This window comes from Hesperophylax consimilis, chromosome 13 (assembly GCF_061612785.1).
Source record: "Hesperophylax consimilis isolate HC1 chromosome 13, BYU_Hcon_1.0, whole genome shotgun sequence".
Classification (NCBI taxonomy): Eukaryota; Metazoa; Arthropoda; class Insecta; order Trichoptera; family Limnephilidae; genus Hesperophylax; species Hesperophylax consimilis.
In genome coordinates this window covers 27470459-27487767 of record NC_142848.1, presented here as the reverse complement: position 1 = coordinate 27487767, position 17309 = coordinate 27470459, and the positions used below count along the sequence as shown (strand labels likewise).

The 17309-nt window shown below is 32.7% G+C and overlaps 1 non-coding gene across 1 annotated transcript; it reads right to left on the bottom strand.

The window, feature by feature from the left end:
- Positions 1–14194: 14194 nt before the first annotated feature.
- LOC149418699 (U6 spliceosomal RNA) lies at positions 14195–14301 on the bottom strand. The gene has a single exon (XR_016303071.1). It is a non-coding gene; the product is annotated as a U6 spliceosomal RNA (small nuclear RNA).
- Positions 14302–17309: the final 3008 nt, after the last annotated feature.

Sequence of the window (17309 nt, the reverse complement as noted above, 5' to 3'; positions counted from 1 at the left end):
TTTTCAGTATATTTTTTTAATTGTGTTTTGAATTCTTTGAAACTATCATTTAGTGATCTTATATTTTCTGGCAATTTATTGAAGAAATTTGTTCCTAAGTATTTGTAGTTTTGCTGACCCAAAGTTTTTTTACAAATCGGAATTGGTAACATGTATTTTTGCCTGAGATTTGCTATGTTTTTGAATAGTACGGTTTTGTTTAGGATATCATCTTTGTAAACTTGTAAGGTTGCGTGATACAGGAAAAGAGTATTTAATTTTCTGACTTTAAATTCTTTGAAAATGAGCTCAGATGAATATAAAAATGATTTCTTTAATATTATTTTAATTATTAGTTTTTGCGCAATGTAAAGAGGTTGTGTGTGAGTTTTATAGGCGCCCCCCCATCCTATTATACCATATTGGATTATGGATTGACAGAATGCGAAGTACGTCATTCTCAGTAGTTCTTTATTTAGAATATGTCTCAAGCAACTAAAAATTAAGGTTAATTTTCGTACTCTGTTTTTGAGAATGGTTATATGTGGTATCCATTTTAGGCATTGGTCAATAGTGATCCCTAGATATTTGGTTGAAGTTTTAATTTCAATATTAGTACATAGTAAGTTACAGTGGTGTTGTTGAGTGCTTGGTGCAGAGTGAATTCGAATGTTTATTTCATGCGGCGTATTTGGTTTGTTTATGAAAAATGGTACGTAGTGTGTTTTTTTAGAGTTTAACGTTAGTAGGTTATTGTCAAGCCATGTTTTCAATTCATTGATGTCTGAATTAGCCTTTTTGTTCAGTTCTAACCATGTGTTTGCTTTTAGAAGAAGCACTGTGTCATCTGCATATGAGACAATTTCCCCGTATTTAGCAACTTCAAATATATCATTTACATATAATATGAACAAAAGTGGTCCTAAAACTGTGCCTTGTGGTATCGAGAAGTTATTACTTTCGGAATCACTTAATTCATTTAACAATTTTACTTGCTGTGGTCTATTTTCCAAAAAGCTTATAATCCAGGATAGTACCGTTCCATTTATTCCAATTAATTTTTTTTTTTTTTTATTAAGTTAGTGTGTGAAATACTATCAAATGCTTTTTTAAGGTCAATAAATATTCCAATGCATTTTTCATTTGAGTCTAGGGCGGTATATATAAAATTAGTTATTTTTGCAATAGCATCGTGGGTGCTGGTATTTTTTTTGAACCCATACTGTTTAGAATTAATAATTTTATGTTGTTCTGGGAAGGACCAGATTTGATTTTTTACAATTTTTTCGAATATTTTTGATATATTTGATAAAAGGGATATAGGGCGGTAATTTTGTGGGTCGTTTGGGCAGTCAGCTTTATAAATCGGTGTTATTATTGTTCTTTTGTAGTTATCAGGAAATACACCTTTTATAAGGCTTGTATTTATTATATGCGTTAGGGGGTAAATTAGATATTGTTTCATTGTTTTTAATACGTTTACATCTATGTTGTCATAACCGGGTGTGGAACCCCCCCTTAAATCATCGATAATTTTTCCGACATCAGTTTCTGTTATTTTGTTGAAATTATTATATTGGTGTTGGGAAGCGTGGGGATTCTTTTTATTACTGTTGGGACATGTTTTGATGGCGTTAGCCAGATTTTTTCCGACATTTGCAAAATAGTTCTTTAGAATATTACAGCATTTTTTGGTGTCAAGTTGGACATTATACGTTTTTTTCCCATCTGAAATTTCGGATACACAACTGTTCTTTCTATTCTTATTTATTATTTCGTTTATTGTAGTCCATATTTTTTTATTATTGTTTTTAGCATCTAGAATTAATTGGGAGTAGTATCTATTTTCGTTTTTCGAATTAAAGTTGTTAATATGTTTTTATATTTTTTATAATAAGAAATAATTGATTTTTTGGCAGTCGGTTGATTAGCTAATTTGTAAAGTTTGTTTTTTTTTCTAACTGCTTTCACTAATCCGATAGTGATCCAGGGTTTTATTTTTCTTTGTTTTAGAGTTTTGATGCAGATTTTTAATTTCAGAGGCATTTAAAATGTGTTCTGATAATTTTTTTTCAAATAATGATGCACATTGATTGGCGCACTTACTGTTTATTATTTCAGTCCATTTTTCGGTTATGAGTGATTTTTCTAATAGTTGGTAGTTTAATGTGGTTTTTGTGGTACTTGATTTAGGTAGGTTTTTTGTTTTATTTTTTGTTTCATAGTTAAAAAGGGTTGCGTGATGATCAGTTATATTTATCTTCCAGGTTGAGGATTTGATATTTTTTATATAATTCAGGTTTACATTACACCAAATATGGTCTAGACAAGATGGCGTTTGATTTGGTACTTCACGGGTATAGTTGTTGATGCACGATTTGAAGTTAAGATGAGTCATCATGTTCAAGAAGTTATTTTTTTCTATAGAATTATGGTTATTAGAAATATTTATGTTAAAGTCACCACATATAATCGTAAAAATCTTTGTTAAATTATTCAGGTATAGATAAAGTTCGTTTGTAAAATTCGTTATGCTTGATTTGTGTGTGCGGTATATTGTAATGATTCTATAAATAGAATTTTTAAATTTAATATCTATTTTTAAACAGTTGACAAATTCAATATTTACTTCTTCTGTGTTTATCACTTCACAATCGTCACGTACAAACATAATTATTCCACTATTTTTGTTTATAGATTTTTTAGTTGCTATTCCTCGGTAGTTGGGTAGCGCACTTATGTATTGATCGCTGTTGGAGTGTGTTTCAGTTAACCCTATGCACACCGGTGATGTATTTAAATTATTAATATTTATTAATAATTCATCTAGATTTCTTGAGATACTTCTTATATTCATATTCAGCACTAAAAAAGTAGAATCCCTATTTTGACACCATTTGTTAATTTCGGTAACGTTTTCGCATATTTCTTCTGTAATGTTGTAGTTTTGGTCAATTTTTTTTGCAATGTAATCATCCATGTTAGTTGTAGTTGATTCGTTCCTTTGCAAATTGTAACATTTTTATGCGTTGTTTGCATTCTTCATTGTTTGCTTTATGATTTGTTGGAAAATAACTTTTTTTCAAAAGATTGTTATTTGTGCAGTTTATGCACTTTGGGACTTCATTTTTGTTATGAAACTAAACTTTAAGCACCTATTGACAAGCCAATTCAATTGGCTTAGCAGGACTTGTTTGTTGATATGTATTAACTATTTATTCAATAAAAAATAAAAAAATAAAAAAATAAATTTGGTCCGTGGCTCTTTTTGACCACCAATCAACAGTTTTATGAACCTTGACATAAGTTTTAACATTTATACATGGAATATCGATGGCAGATATAAACTCCTGATAGCCCCTAGTTAATTATTTTTCCTGGAAATTAAAAAAAAACACAAAATTATCGCTAAATTTTACAAAACATATTCCGACTGATTCGTTCGAACGACCCTGTAGTATATAAAGTACATACAATGTACACGGATAATTAAATATCACTAACCTTTTTTTTCTGAAAATATTTCTCCCACGTACGTTTTTGTCGTAATTTGTGTTTTCTAATAAAAAAAAATTCTAAGGGTATTTTTCTTCCCATTTTTAACAGGTTCGCTGCCGCCTATGCACAATATAAGTGATCCTAGGAGCCAAATATATTTTTTTATTTTTTTTTAGTGTTTAACTCTTTGCACGCGGCCGTATCAACTGTTGTTACGGCAAAAAGTCCACACTCATACGCGGCTGTATCAAAAAGTGATACGGAAACTTTGAATGCCGATATTCCAGCGGTCTTTCGACATAAATTTATTTCCCGCTCGCTTGAACATTCGTAGAACTATCGCGATGCTGACATCTACAAGAATTTCTCGAAAATAAAATTGTATTTCATTAAAAAACATCGATAATCAAGTGAGCCTTTTTGCACCTTCGAGTGCTATAGTTTACAATTTTGTCAACGGATGGCGTTAATCAAATTTTGTTATTATATTATGTGACATAAAATTTAAGTGTTCAGTTTTAGAAAAAGTTTTCATAACTAAAAATGAAAAGTGATGTGTCTATCAACGCAGTGGCCTAAGTACACATACGCCGAGTGAATGGCGGGACCAAATTCAAAAGATACGGTACGTCTTTTATGTTTTTGTTTTTATAAACATCTAAGAGTGTTGACACACGAGGATTTGTTATCATATTGTGGAGAATAATCTGTTCTGTCTATATAGTCCAATAAATCATGCCAGAATGCTTTAATTTGACATTTAATTGCGTGCATAGGTATTTGGAAATATGTACCGCGTACGGGTATAGATAAAACGGAGCAAATTAACGCGGTTAAAAGGAAATATACTTACAATAATAATAAATCGTTGCAAAAGTTATTGCGTTTATAAAAACAGTTTATTTTTAAACAAGTTCTGCTGTGTAATTATTATTACGCGTAACAGCTGTTTCGCCCTCTGAAGGCATTCTCTGAAAATATTCTTATCGTCATTAAATAGATAACAAGATTAAGTACTAGAACATTCTAAAGTGATTCATTCTGTGTGAAATTTGTCGCTGTTCAGTACTGCTATTTTATTTTGTGGTAGTGATAATGAGTGTACATAATATACTTAAATCAATCGATGATTTCGAAAATGAATATATCGTATGTGATTCGGGTGGTACTGTTTATGTTTGTTGGGATGACCCATTCATACGTTATTAAGCAAGGTGAAGTTATAGAACTGTGTGTACCAAGTGCAAACGAATCAAATGGTTCACATGTTCTTCTGCGTTTCGTCTTAAAGCCAATCATCGAGCAAAAGTCATTCACTAATGGACAACATACTTGTATTCGTTACTCTGTAGAGGATCGTTTCCTACAAAATAATATTCTCATCATGAAAAATTCAACTGCTTTCTTCAATTCGTGCGATATTTCCAAATTACAAGCTAAGAGTCTAAAGGGAATATTTGCTAACACAGAGTTAGAGATGGTGACTATAGAACAATTGCAAAAACGTGTAGAGGCCTTCAAAGAGCATTGTTTTAAGGACCCAAGCGATGCTCCACCCCGTATTTCAGAAGTGAAATCATCATCCGGGAATTCGGTTTTTGCCGTTCATGCTGTGGTCCTGATTTTGGTCGCCATTGGAACCTGAGATGACAAAATTACAGGTACATTAAAAACTATGTATATCTAAATTATTTTTTTTTTTTTTACTTGGAAACTTTTTTGACTTCCTATGGTAACTATGTATGTTTATCTTCCTATGGCCTAATGTATATTTTATGAAAAGGCTGTATTTCTAATACATTCTTCTTCTTCAGGAATCTCTTCTCAACTCTCTGTCTGTGTTATTTATAATGTTTTTAATTCAACAGGATTGGGGGGATAGTGCAATCCCATTCTGCGAAATTGCGTGAGATATATATTTATAAGGTGTCCGGGGTAAAGTGCACAAACTTCGGGATGTGTTTCTGCATGACTCGGCGAAATTCGAACTCACCTACTTCCCCCCGCTCCGCGACTTTGACTCTTTCATTACCTTCCTAATTTCAGTAAACAGTGCAGCATGTGATGCGGTTGCGGCCATAGTACAAGTATAAAAGAAAACTAACTTTTTTCGAACTTTCAAAGTTTTATGGTACTTTTCAGGTAGAAAAGTTGAACTGTTTGTATGGAAAAAATTATATTCTTCTATTGAAAAATATTTTTTTATGGAAAAGATAATGGAATTCGGAAAAAAGTTATTTATTTTTTTACTAATACCATCATTGTGAATCACCTCCCGAAGTTAGTGCACTTTACCCCCGGACACGCTGTATACAACTATTAGATTTAAAGAGAAAAATAAACTCGATAGGTAGGTGCGGACGCCCGTGCTATTTCTAAGTTGCCAATTGGTCCTAAGTTGTTGACCATATTTCGAACGTTGATGTCCAAATAATATATACAGTTCCATCTTTACCCTAAGGGCACGCGAGGCACGAGCCCAGGGCCCTTTTTTATATTAACTCCACACAGGAGGCCCTGAAGAAAATAGATGTATAATAGTTATAACTCATGGCATTGAAACATTCTTTTGTGTTTTTGATGGTTTCCTGTATGTTTTTGGATTTCTTAGTGCATGCTTAAGACGGCCTTGATAATATATACCTGTGGCGTAATGTGTGTGACGTAATGCTTCAATGCTGAGAGGGGAAAAAATCTGATGCAGGCTGATGACATTCAGAATGCCGATCAGTGGAAGTATTCTGCATCTACTCATTCAGACTACATTATATTTGATTATGTTGTATTTTTTGTTATCCTGCAAACAGAAAAGTTACGGTAACAAGTATAATATGTACAATAGCAAAGCCCCTGACTGCAAATTGTAAGGTTGGGTTGGTATTAATGAATTAAATAATCATGTCTCTTCTACTCTTTTTGCAGAAACTTCACCTCGACACTTCAGGACTTTGATCAACACAAATCAGAAAACCAGGCTGAAAGTGAAACATACCTACCAATAATTATTATTTGTTTTTTTTTGTAGATAACGTTGTGTGACTTTAAAACTTAATTATTTGTAGGTTTTTTATACACTAGATAGACTTGGTGACCGCATAACACATCAAAATGACAATTAAACACACCTATAAAAAGTGCTATTAAGTTATGAAAATTGATGAAAAAAACTAGTTTATATAGTTACATATGTAACCTAGTTTGGTTTCACCACTTTTCATAACTTTTATAGGACTTTTATAGGTGTGTTGAATTGTCGTTTTGAGGAGTTATCATAGAACCACTAGACTGTAGTTTCTCTAACTATGCTAAATTCTTTTTTTTTTAAATTTTCTTTTTTCAGAGATTTTTGGTTATTACAATTATTGGGTATGTTAAGACCACCAAGCTAGGTACATGATTATACGTTGATTATATATACAGTACATTCAAATAATAAATCAAGTTAAAAAAAATATATACCTATGCATAAAAAGTTATTAAAATTATATACATATAGCATCAAAGAGAATTTGTTTTGTTTGTTACTTTTATACTAACACAGATTATAAATATGTTTTCATTAAACTTGTGTTTAATTTTTGTTGTTGTTTATCACTTTTGTATTGGGCTATTTGAAACACCTTGATTTTTAGTCAAAATAATATATTTTCCCAACGGTTGATTATTTACAAAAACAAAACATATTTTCTAATAAATAAACCTTTTAAATATATATTTTAACATTTTTTAATGAATTTTTGAAAAAAATTAAATAAGTCCGTTCTGAGGTGACAGCTAGGGCAGCAAGACGACCCCCGTGGTCAAGTGGCCAAGATTCTAGATTATTTTTATATTTATTGTAATGGTAAAAGTATATAATATTGTATATGCAGCGCATTTCAGAGTGGTGCACTATACATTCACTATCGCCCTGGTGAAAGACCACCATGTAATCGAAATATTGCTTTAAATGTCTTTAGCCATTTGTTTGGTTACCAGGTCCAAGTAGACTAATACTTCCCCACCTTCCTCCTCTCTAGCTCCTTCCCTTCTCCACTCACAATTGGTGGTGCCATAGTAGTTGTGTTGCGGTATTTACATAAATAACTACATATTGAAAGAAGGGTAAATGCAGACTTGAATGCCATTAACGGAGGACTGAACGCAGTTGGCGCTAACAAAAAAATGTCCAAAGATGCGAAGCTAGCAGTCCACAATGGAGTGCTGGTACCTACCCTGATGTATGGAAGTGAGGCATGGAACTGGCAGAGAAAGGATGAAAGTATACTAAATAGAAATGAGATGTATGGTAAAACCATGTATGATCATGTGAGAAATGGGGAGATTCAGAAAGAGTGCAAGGCTGATGTACCTAAGTCTATTGAGTAAGATTAAGAATGGGACGCTTATATGATTTGGGCATGAAGAGCGAAGACGGGAGTGTGAGGAGAATATATGAAGCAAATCTGAATGGTAGCAGAAGTCGAGGACTCCTGAAAAAGACATGGCACGATCAAGTGAATCCGATACTTGAGTAGGGCCATGTCAAAGTCAGAAGAGTAATAAAAGAAGAGTATATTTATTTATTTATTACACGCCCTAGTGGGCTTTAAAAAAATACAAGCATTTTGTATCAGAGTAAACACTTAAAATTTAATACAATAAAGAAGAATGTAAACATAATGGCAAAAATGAATCCTCACGCATATAATTGAATTTAAAAGATTCAACAAAACAAAATAGTAGAAGCGGAGAAGTTATATGGGTACATAGGTCTATTTGTGTCTAGAAGAATAAAAATGATAGAATATACAACATTTATACTGATTAGTTTTCAAATGAAATATATCACCAGATCAGAATATTTGTTTCCGAGATTGTGAAGTCTCGGAATCGGAGAATTTTGGTAAGCTAGTGTCCTGGTGTTATTGAAGTAAAAAGGTAAGAAATGTCGGCATGATTTTTTGGGAACATGGATATTGATACATTGAAGTAATTCGGGACAGTCAATTAAAATGTAGTATTCTTTGTAACAGTATAAATCTGTGCTTATTCTTCTTTCTGAAAGTTACAGTAGAGACATTTTATCCAAGAGGTAATTGTAATTTATGTTTTGTAAAGGAATATGCAATTTATAATTTATAAACCTTAGAAACTTCCGTTGAATCTTTTCAATGTTATCTGAATGAATATTGAAAAATGGAGACCATAACGTAGAGTTATACTCAAGTTGGCATCTTACAAGGGTTTTATATAACATAATAAATGTTCCTAAATTATTGAAATATTATCTCATATTCTATATGAGACGATGTATGAATGTGAATGAGGCAAGGAGCGTGTGCCAAGACCGAGTTGTTTGGTGGTCCGTCCTCTCTGCCTACCTCTCCGGAGAAACAGCGTGATGGTTGGTTAATAAGTTTTATATGTTTTTTTATTGTTGCATTGATGCATTTTTTTTTTTTTATTTTTTTTTATTCACATTTAAGCCCGCTAAACTACTTGTGTAGTTTGTCAGCAGGGACATAGAGACAACATTTATACATTCATAAGATACAATTTGAACGGTACATAATTACATAAATTGGTTACATTGCAGAAAAGTTTAAATAGCAGCATAAAAGCCTTATATAATAAGCAAGTAAAAATAAATGTATGAACAAATTAGTATTATCAACATAAAACATAAAAGCCTTATAAAATAAGCAAGTAAAAATAAATGTATGAACAAATTAGTATTATCAACAAGTACATCAATAGTTTCATAAATAGAGGTAGGTAGTCAGGTATTATAAAATAATTGTTTTTCCATTTTCTAAGAATATGAATTCCATTTCAGGGGCATCAGTATAGATCATTATTATCCAATAACCATTTCCTTAGATTATATTTAACATTGGCAGTATACATGTTATTATTTTTAATTGTCATTGGTAATAAGTTAAACATTTTGGGTACTATATAGTTTAAAGTTCTTTCACCATATTTATTAGTACATTTCGGAACTACCAGTCCTTCATTTTGAGTGAATCTTGTGTTATGTTTATGGCAAACTCTTTCCCTATACAATGAATCAGACAATATAACATGTTGACTTACAATATTATAAAACAATAATCCTCTGACAGGTAAAATATTCAGAGACTTGTATATTAATTTAATGTTACTTCTGTGTTGATTGTCATATTTATGGATTAACAATTTTATAATGGAGTTTTGTAATGTTTGTATATAGCTTATATTAGTTTTACAAGAATGTCCCCAAGAAGTAATTCCATAACGTATAGTGGATTCAGCCAGAGATAAGTAGATTAACTTTAAAGTACTTATAGGCACGAAATATTTTATTTTATAAATCCTACCCACAATAGCTCGTAGACGTTTACAAACATTAGCAATTTGTACATCCCATTTCATGTAGCAGTCAATAGTAACACCCAAATATACATAACTTTTGACAAAATCAATGGTTTCACATGAACAGGGCTGTGCAACATTTTTATGTATGCAGTCAAATGTGTGTGTATATAATGAAGGAATTACATTACATCTGGCGTGTGGAGATCTGATGTGCATAATTTTAGTTTTTTTGGCGTTTATAAAGAGGCCTGCATCATGCGACCATTTCAGTAGGGCAATAAAATCATGTTGCATAAGGTTCATTGCAGTAACCAGATCTTCGTGCGATATTACGAGCGCCGTATCGTCTGCATATACAAAATGTTTAACAAATGAAAACAATTTTCTCATAATTGAGACATAAATAATATAAAGGGTTGGCCCTAGAATTGACCCCTGTGCAACACCTGTTGAGATATATTTTCTTTTGCTAAATTTTTTAAGAATTTTTACTCTTATTTGTCGATCAGTTAGTAAATTTTTTAATAAAACTAGCAGCTTTCCTCTAATTCCTATTGCCTCCAGTGTTTCTAATAGTTTATTTGTATCAATGGTATCAAATGCCTTAGAGTTATCTATGAATAAAACCAAAACTTGTTTTTTTAGATTTAATTCATAATTTATGTGATTTGAAAATTCCTGAAGCAGCATTTCCGTACTTTTTTTCTTTTGAAATCCATATTGGTTGGGATCCAACAAAGAGAAAGATTCTAGATATTTATTAAGTTTTATGGAAATGTATTTTTCAAGTATTTTTTCTAGGGCTGGCAATATGCTTATTGGCCTATAATTTTGAATATCTGTATGTTTGCCCCCTTTGTAAATTGGCCTAATGATGCTACTTTTTAGTTCATCTGGTATTACTGCTTGCGATAAAATTAAATTGATAAAGTGTGTTATAACAGGCCCTAAAATATTAATATGTGTCTTAATGTCAAACATTCGAATGTTGTCAATCCCCGGTGACTTTGAATTGTTTAATTTGCTAACAATAATATTGATTTCTTGGCAGGTAGCTCTGGGTAGGTACATACTATGTTGCACTTCATTCGGCCTGACGGTCGATGCTAAATAATCACATTTATGTATCATAGAGCTAACACTATTGGTAAAATATTCAACAAACTTATCTGCTACGGTTTCTTCATTATTCGTATTTAACATATATTTCGAGATTATTTCGTCACAACTACTTTTGGACTTGCGTCCTAATAATTTATTTATTTCATCCCAAGTTTTTTTTGTATTTCCAAAATAATTTTTGAATTTATTGTTAAAAAAGGTAGACTTACATTTAATAATTTCTTTTGTCACCTTATTTCTGAAAGTTTTATATTCCAATTCAAAGAATTGATTGCTAGGAAAATTCTTCCACCTTCTGTACAATGAATCTTTTTTTTTAATGTTTTCTAAGATATTAGAAGTTATCCAAGGTTTTATTGACAGAGGTCTTTTTTTGGGTTTATAATTCATAACGATTTTACTCTGTTCATACAAATTCTTAAAGTTGTTTTTAATTTTACTATATAGTATATTGCAATCTTGTTCCTCAAGCAAGGAGTGCCACTTAAAATTATGAATGTTTTTGTCGATTTTGTTTTGCGATAAAAACGAAATTCTTTCCCCGTGTTCTGGGGCTTCTTTCCTTGCACTATATTTAATATTAACTGCAGTTAAAAAGTGATCCGCTATAGTAATATTATTACATACACATGAGGAAAGAGAATCGCTTTGTTTACATCCACTGTTAAATCGGACAAATATGTGGTCTAAACAAGTACGAGTAACTTTTCCTGCTAAAACTGCTTCTCTAGTTACGTCACAAATACATTTGATTAAATAATTATCCGACATTATATTTTCATATGCCATAATAATAGGGTTTTGACAATTTAACAAGTCTAGATTAATATCTCCTATAAGTAAAACATTTTCTTTGGGGCTTATAGTATGCAGAATGGCAGATATTTCATTAAGAAATTGTGGTTGGCTAGAGTTGGGGGGGCGGTATATTGCTATGATGTTTAAAATACTCTTGTTTGGAAGTGTCATAGAGCCAAGCACACATTCAAAATGATTTGTTTCTATTGTTTTCTGTTGAAATGTGAATTCATTTCGAACATATAGCAATATACCTCCTCCAGATTTTTTAGTTCGGCAATAGTTGTAACAATTAAATCCAGGAATATTATACAGACAGACAAGATTCGGTGTTATAGCCGTTTCACATAACATTAACACATGAATATGCTTCCAACAAGTATTTAAGTAGACATTCAAAGTATCCCAGTATTTATAAATCGATCTAACATTCAACTGAACAATATTAATATTTTCCATATTGTAGTTGCTATGAAACTTTAGCCAATCACAGAAATTGTGAGTATTTTCGTAATCTACCTCGTCATCTTCTTCAATGTAATTAGACGCCATAATCAATAGTTGCAAAGTCCTTGGCAAGGGCAGCCTTGTAGGCCGGGCAGGAGTCCTTGTCTCCAGTCGGATGTGCAGCGGGCTTCCCAAATCTTGTACAGGTGGCGCAGACAGGCTCGGCGGCGGCTTTTGGGCAGTTTATCCGGGCGTGACCTTCGCCTGCGCAGTGTCCACATCTTTGCTGGTCCTTGCAAAACTTGAAGGAATGTCCGATCATTTGGCACTTGGAGCACACTGTAAGTCCAATGAAGTCACGAACACGGCACACATTCCAGTCCACAAAGACTTTCCCCTGCTCCACCAGCACGTGACGAATGTGGGCAGGAACCTCGAAGACCCGGTGGCAAGTTGATCCAGTTCGAGCGCCAGCAAGGTGACTTAGCTTGCAACTTTTTACTGCGAAATCTAGGCCTGCTTTGTCCTGGGCTCCTGCTAAGGCATTTTTTAGGAAGCACTCGTCCGTTAGGTCACGAGGAACATTGAAGAAAATCACCCTTGGAAGCCGTTTTGTTGGTAATCGAGCGCTTAGAGTGTCCGAGTTTGCTAGACATGGGGTTTTCAGTATTTTATCCTGATCTTCTTGTGTTGCAGTATGGATTACAACGCCTTTGTTTCTGATTCTCCTAATACCCGTCACACGGATTCCAAGTTCTGATGGTCGTAATGTATCTTTTAGTAGCTGTTTCGTATCGTCGCTATCTTTTGTAGAATCCAGCTTTGGGAAGATGCATACAGCAGGTTTGGGGGTCCCAACGTTAAGTCCTGAGCGGTTGATTGATGGTATCATCTTCTGTGGGCCATTTTTCACAATATCGGCAAACGATAGGCTTGCTTCCGTGGCATCGGCTACTCTACGCATCACTGGTCCTAGATCTGACTCCAACTGCAATATTTTTTCTAACCTGTGTTGGTTTTCTGCTTTTTCAATCGCGATCTCTCCCTTTGCCACTATTAATTTGGCATTAACTGTTGCCAGATCAGCTTTGAAACCCTCTCGTTCCAATAACAGCTGTGAAACTGATCTGAATACAGCGGATACATATGCGCTTATCCGCAGTTGTTGATCCTTTGAGACTCTTGACTGCTTTTCAGCAAGGACATCTTGGAGTGCTCTTAGACTTGCTTCAGTGTCGTTCAGTATCTGTACTGAGGACACTGGGATTTCACTATCATTTTCAGACACGTCGGAATAGTCCGATGCTCCGTCAGATTCCTCATCTTCAACCACTGGAGAAATCATTCCCGAGGCCTTTTTTTGTGATGGGGACGTCATCTTATCCAGCATTCTTTTTTTACGCCGATGGCAGCATTCATCAGGCATCGGTGGGATGGACATTTCAATGAGAACAAACACACAATCTTAGGTTGTTTTAAAACTTTCGATAAAAATGTTTAGAATCCGCTAGAATAGTATTATTTTATTACTGTTTTATCAAATAAACTTTTTTGGCACTTAAATTTTCCATATAAATACTGTTTGCACACGAATTCGGAGGTTTTTTTTAGTTTTTTTGCAAGAGCAAAGTGTAAACACGAACTGCTGTCACTGCGATTATTGTTACACTGATTCATTTTATCACTAAATAAATTCATTAAATTGTTTTGGGGCAGGTAGGGATTTCGCAGTTAAATTATGTATAAAAAGAAATAAAAACTTCATAATTTTTACTACTAACTCCTAAGCCCCAAGGGCGTTAGTAATTAAATAAATAAATAACGATACACTTTGTCCATTAAAATGGCACAGTACATAAAAATACACCAATAAACAAAAAATATAAAAGTACCTAAATGAGAGTAAGTTGAGTTGTTACTGGAAAGCGAATGAATATTGGGACCAACTCGAGTGACTCCTCCCTTTGGGCGACTTCGTAACTGTGTTAGTAGGTATAGGCAAAAAACGCCAAAAAATGTGGAACGCTTCACGATTTTGCGTGTCATCCTTGCGCAGGGGCCATGCTAATCTTCTCTGTATCGTTCCAATTTTAGTATATGTACTGCCGAAGCGAGTACACTGTCAATTCAATTAATATTGTATATATAGTACGTTTCTAGAATATAATCATATGCGTGTGCTAAATAATCTTAATTGGGTTCATTTATTGGCTAAAATAGTTATCAGTTATGACAATAGATGTCAGCGTTATGTAATTTAAAAAATATTAATTATAACCTAAAATGAGCTATTAAAATGAGCCTCTTACCTATCATTAGAAAAGAATAATTAAAAACCTAAATCATAACTGGGTAAACTAAATAATAATAATTTATTTAAGAAAATACGCAGGGGCAATGCAATCCCATGAATTCAATAATTATTATTATTGCCAGCAATAAAACAACAAAATTGCACAACACATATTTATTTAATGCTGTATAGATAATTTTGTAAAATAGAATTAAAAAGATTAATTAGTAATATTTAATAAATAAAGAGGTGAAAATCTATAAAGTAGTTATACATATAAATATAAATACATTTCCTAATTCTTTTGACAAGTACACAAATATGTGGTTTCTATTTGAAATCTTGATCTATATATACCCCAAGATATAATGTTGGACTTAAGAATAGAACATGCTTGATTGCAATTAGTACTGACACATTTTTACTTTGGTGTATTAGAATTTTAGTTGTGGTTTTAATTTAAATTTATTGATAGAGAATGGGATAAATTTTGTTTTTTCAGTGTAAGAACAGGAGATTTTTATCGAACCAGTTTTTCAATATATTCATATCAGTATTCGCTATTAACGGTATTATTTTTATACAATATAGAAATTCAGTTAATTGACAACACGTTTTATGCATTTTAATCAATTTATTCATAAGTTTTGAGTACAATTAACGTCAATAAAATAAAATAACGACATTTTTCAATAAATACATTTTTTTAGATTTATTAAAAAAATATTAATCTAATACACAAAAAATATCATAAGCCGTTACAACTGCATTAACAACCCACAAATAAATCTATAATAATTAATTTTGCACCACATTGCATACAAATCATTTCAAAAGTTTGTCATACAAGATGGCTGTTAGGCAATTTTCCCTCACCATAGATTTGGCTTCAATGCCATTCATATAAATTCGCACAAATGATCTGTCCAGGGCGTTTAAAGTCCATGGTAAAAACAGAATTAAATTAACTTAACCTACCTTATATTTAGTTTTTATCAGTTTTATGGGGTTCAGACGTTTCAATTTTAATTCATCAACTTTTATTGAACGACAACATTTCTAACTAAAAACTAGCTCAACTTTGTTCCCACTAAATTGTCAATACTTTCAAGTGTCGAGTTGATCAACTAAAATTGAAACGTCTGAATCCGCTATTTGAGCATTGTTTCGATGACAATATTATAGACTATAGACAAAGAAAAACATTCTCGTTTGATATTATTTAAATTAAATTCCTCATAAAATGTAAAAAACCTATGAAAATAAGATAATTTAAAAAACTTTCATTATAGAAGGTAATATGTATGATTAATATAAATAGCTATCAGTGGGTTAACAATATTTTGACAATGCCTTCGAAGGGCAAAACTGTTAAAAAATATCAGTATCACAGAATTGCGAATATCTGCTTCCAGTAGTATTAGTATAACGAGTCTTCCGATGATGAGTTGTTGCCAAAACTGTTGTTATATGCTAGTGAGATATCTGAAAAAAAGAGAATAAACATAGTTATTTTATATGTTAATAAAATAATAATAAATCATACTTAGGGGCAGTGGCGGCTCGTGAGTTTTGTGACATAAAAAAATCGAATTTTCGAAAACAAAACGTTTTCGGCTACAACAGTAATAATGCCATTTTATTTTAATATTAGCCCCCTCTTACTCCCAAAAGTCACGAGCCACCATTGCTCCCCAGCAGAAGGACCCCTCCTACATGCAAAACATGGGTTCGAACTTAGAAAGCCGTTTACTCAGGACCTATTGTCCCGTTCTGACAGAGCGATTTTAGTTGAACGACTTTTATTGAACGACAAAAATTGAACAATATATCAATCAGACGTTTCAATTTTACTTGAACCGATTTTGTTAATCAAGATGGCGTCAAGTGAAGTTATCGCTGCGTGCATCCCTATGATTTCGAACCTTTTACGAAACGAACTTTAGAGTATGAAAAAGCATAAAATACTTCGTACGTGGGCTAAAAAATGGATTATAAGGATATTATAACTTTTAAGGCGTTAGAAGATACCGAAGGCTATCGCAATCATTTGCGAATTTCGAAAGAACAATTTGTACTGTAAAAAAAATCAAGAAAAAATCCAAAAACAGGACACAGTTATACGCGCGGCTTTCCCGGCAAAAACTAAGTTACAAATTACGCTAAGATAACGGCAACGGGGAATTCTTTTTCAAGTCAAAAAATATTATATCATTGTTTATAAAAGAAGTGTTCGTTGCAATAGTTGATGCCCTAAAATTTGTTATGAAGATAAAAAATAATAATTTTTTGAAACATTCATAGACGTGTTATTTAATAATAATAACTTCTAAGTTACAGTAACACTTTAAAAATAATATTATTAATTGCAGTGTCACGGGCATTATTATTTTTGTAAACTTTTTGCTTCTGATCCCAATGATAAGGATGGCTTTGGTATAGATCCATAAATCTAAACATCATATCATCCGACCACTTAATACATTTTTTCTTTGAAGTAGATGCCATGATGGTAGGAACTAGGTACGCGTAAATAACTCACTTAGTAGGGATGTCTGACGTCTACTTTCGACTGCAGGGAACTAAAAATCGCAAGCGACTTGAAACATATGTTCACACGTTTCGATTCGGCGGGAAAATCGAACGATGACTCATACTTGAACAACAGAAGTAGGCGGGCTTTCAACATTCGTCGTTCAACTAAAAACTTGATCAACTCTGTTGAAAGGCTGTTCACACTTGTCGATTAGCTTTCAAGTGTCATTCAACTTCGACTTGTGATCAACTAAAATCGCTCTGTGTGAACGGGGTGTATGGCAAACGGTCTGCAATT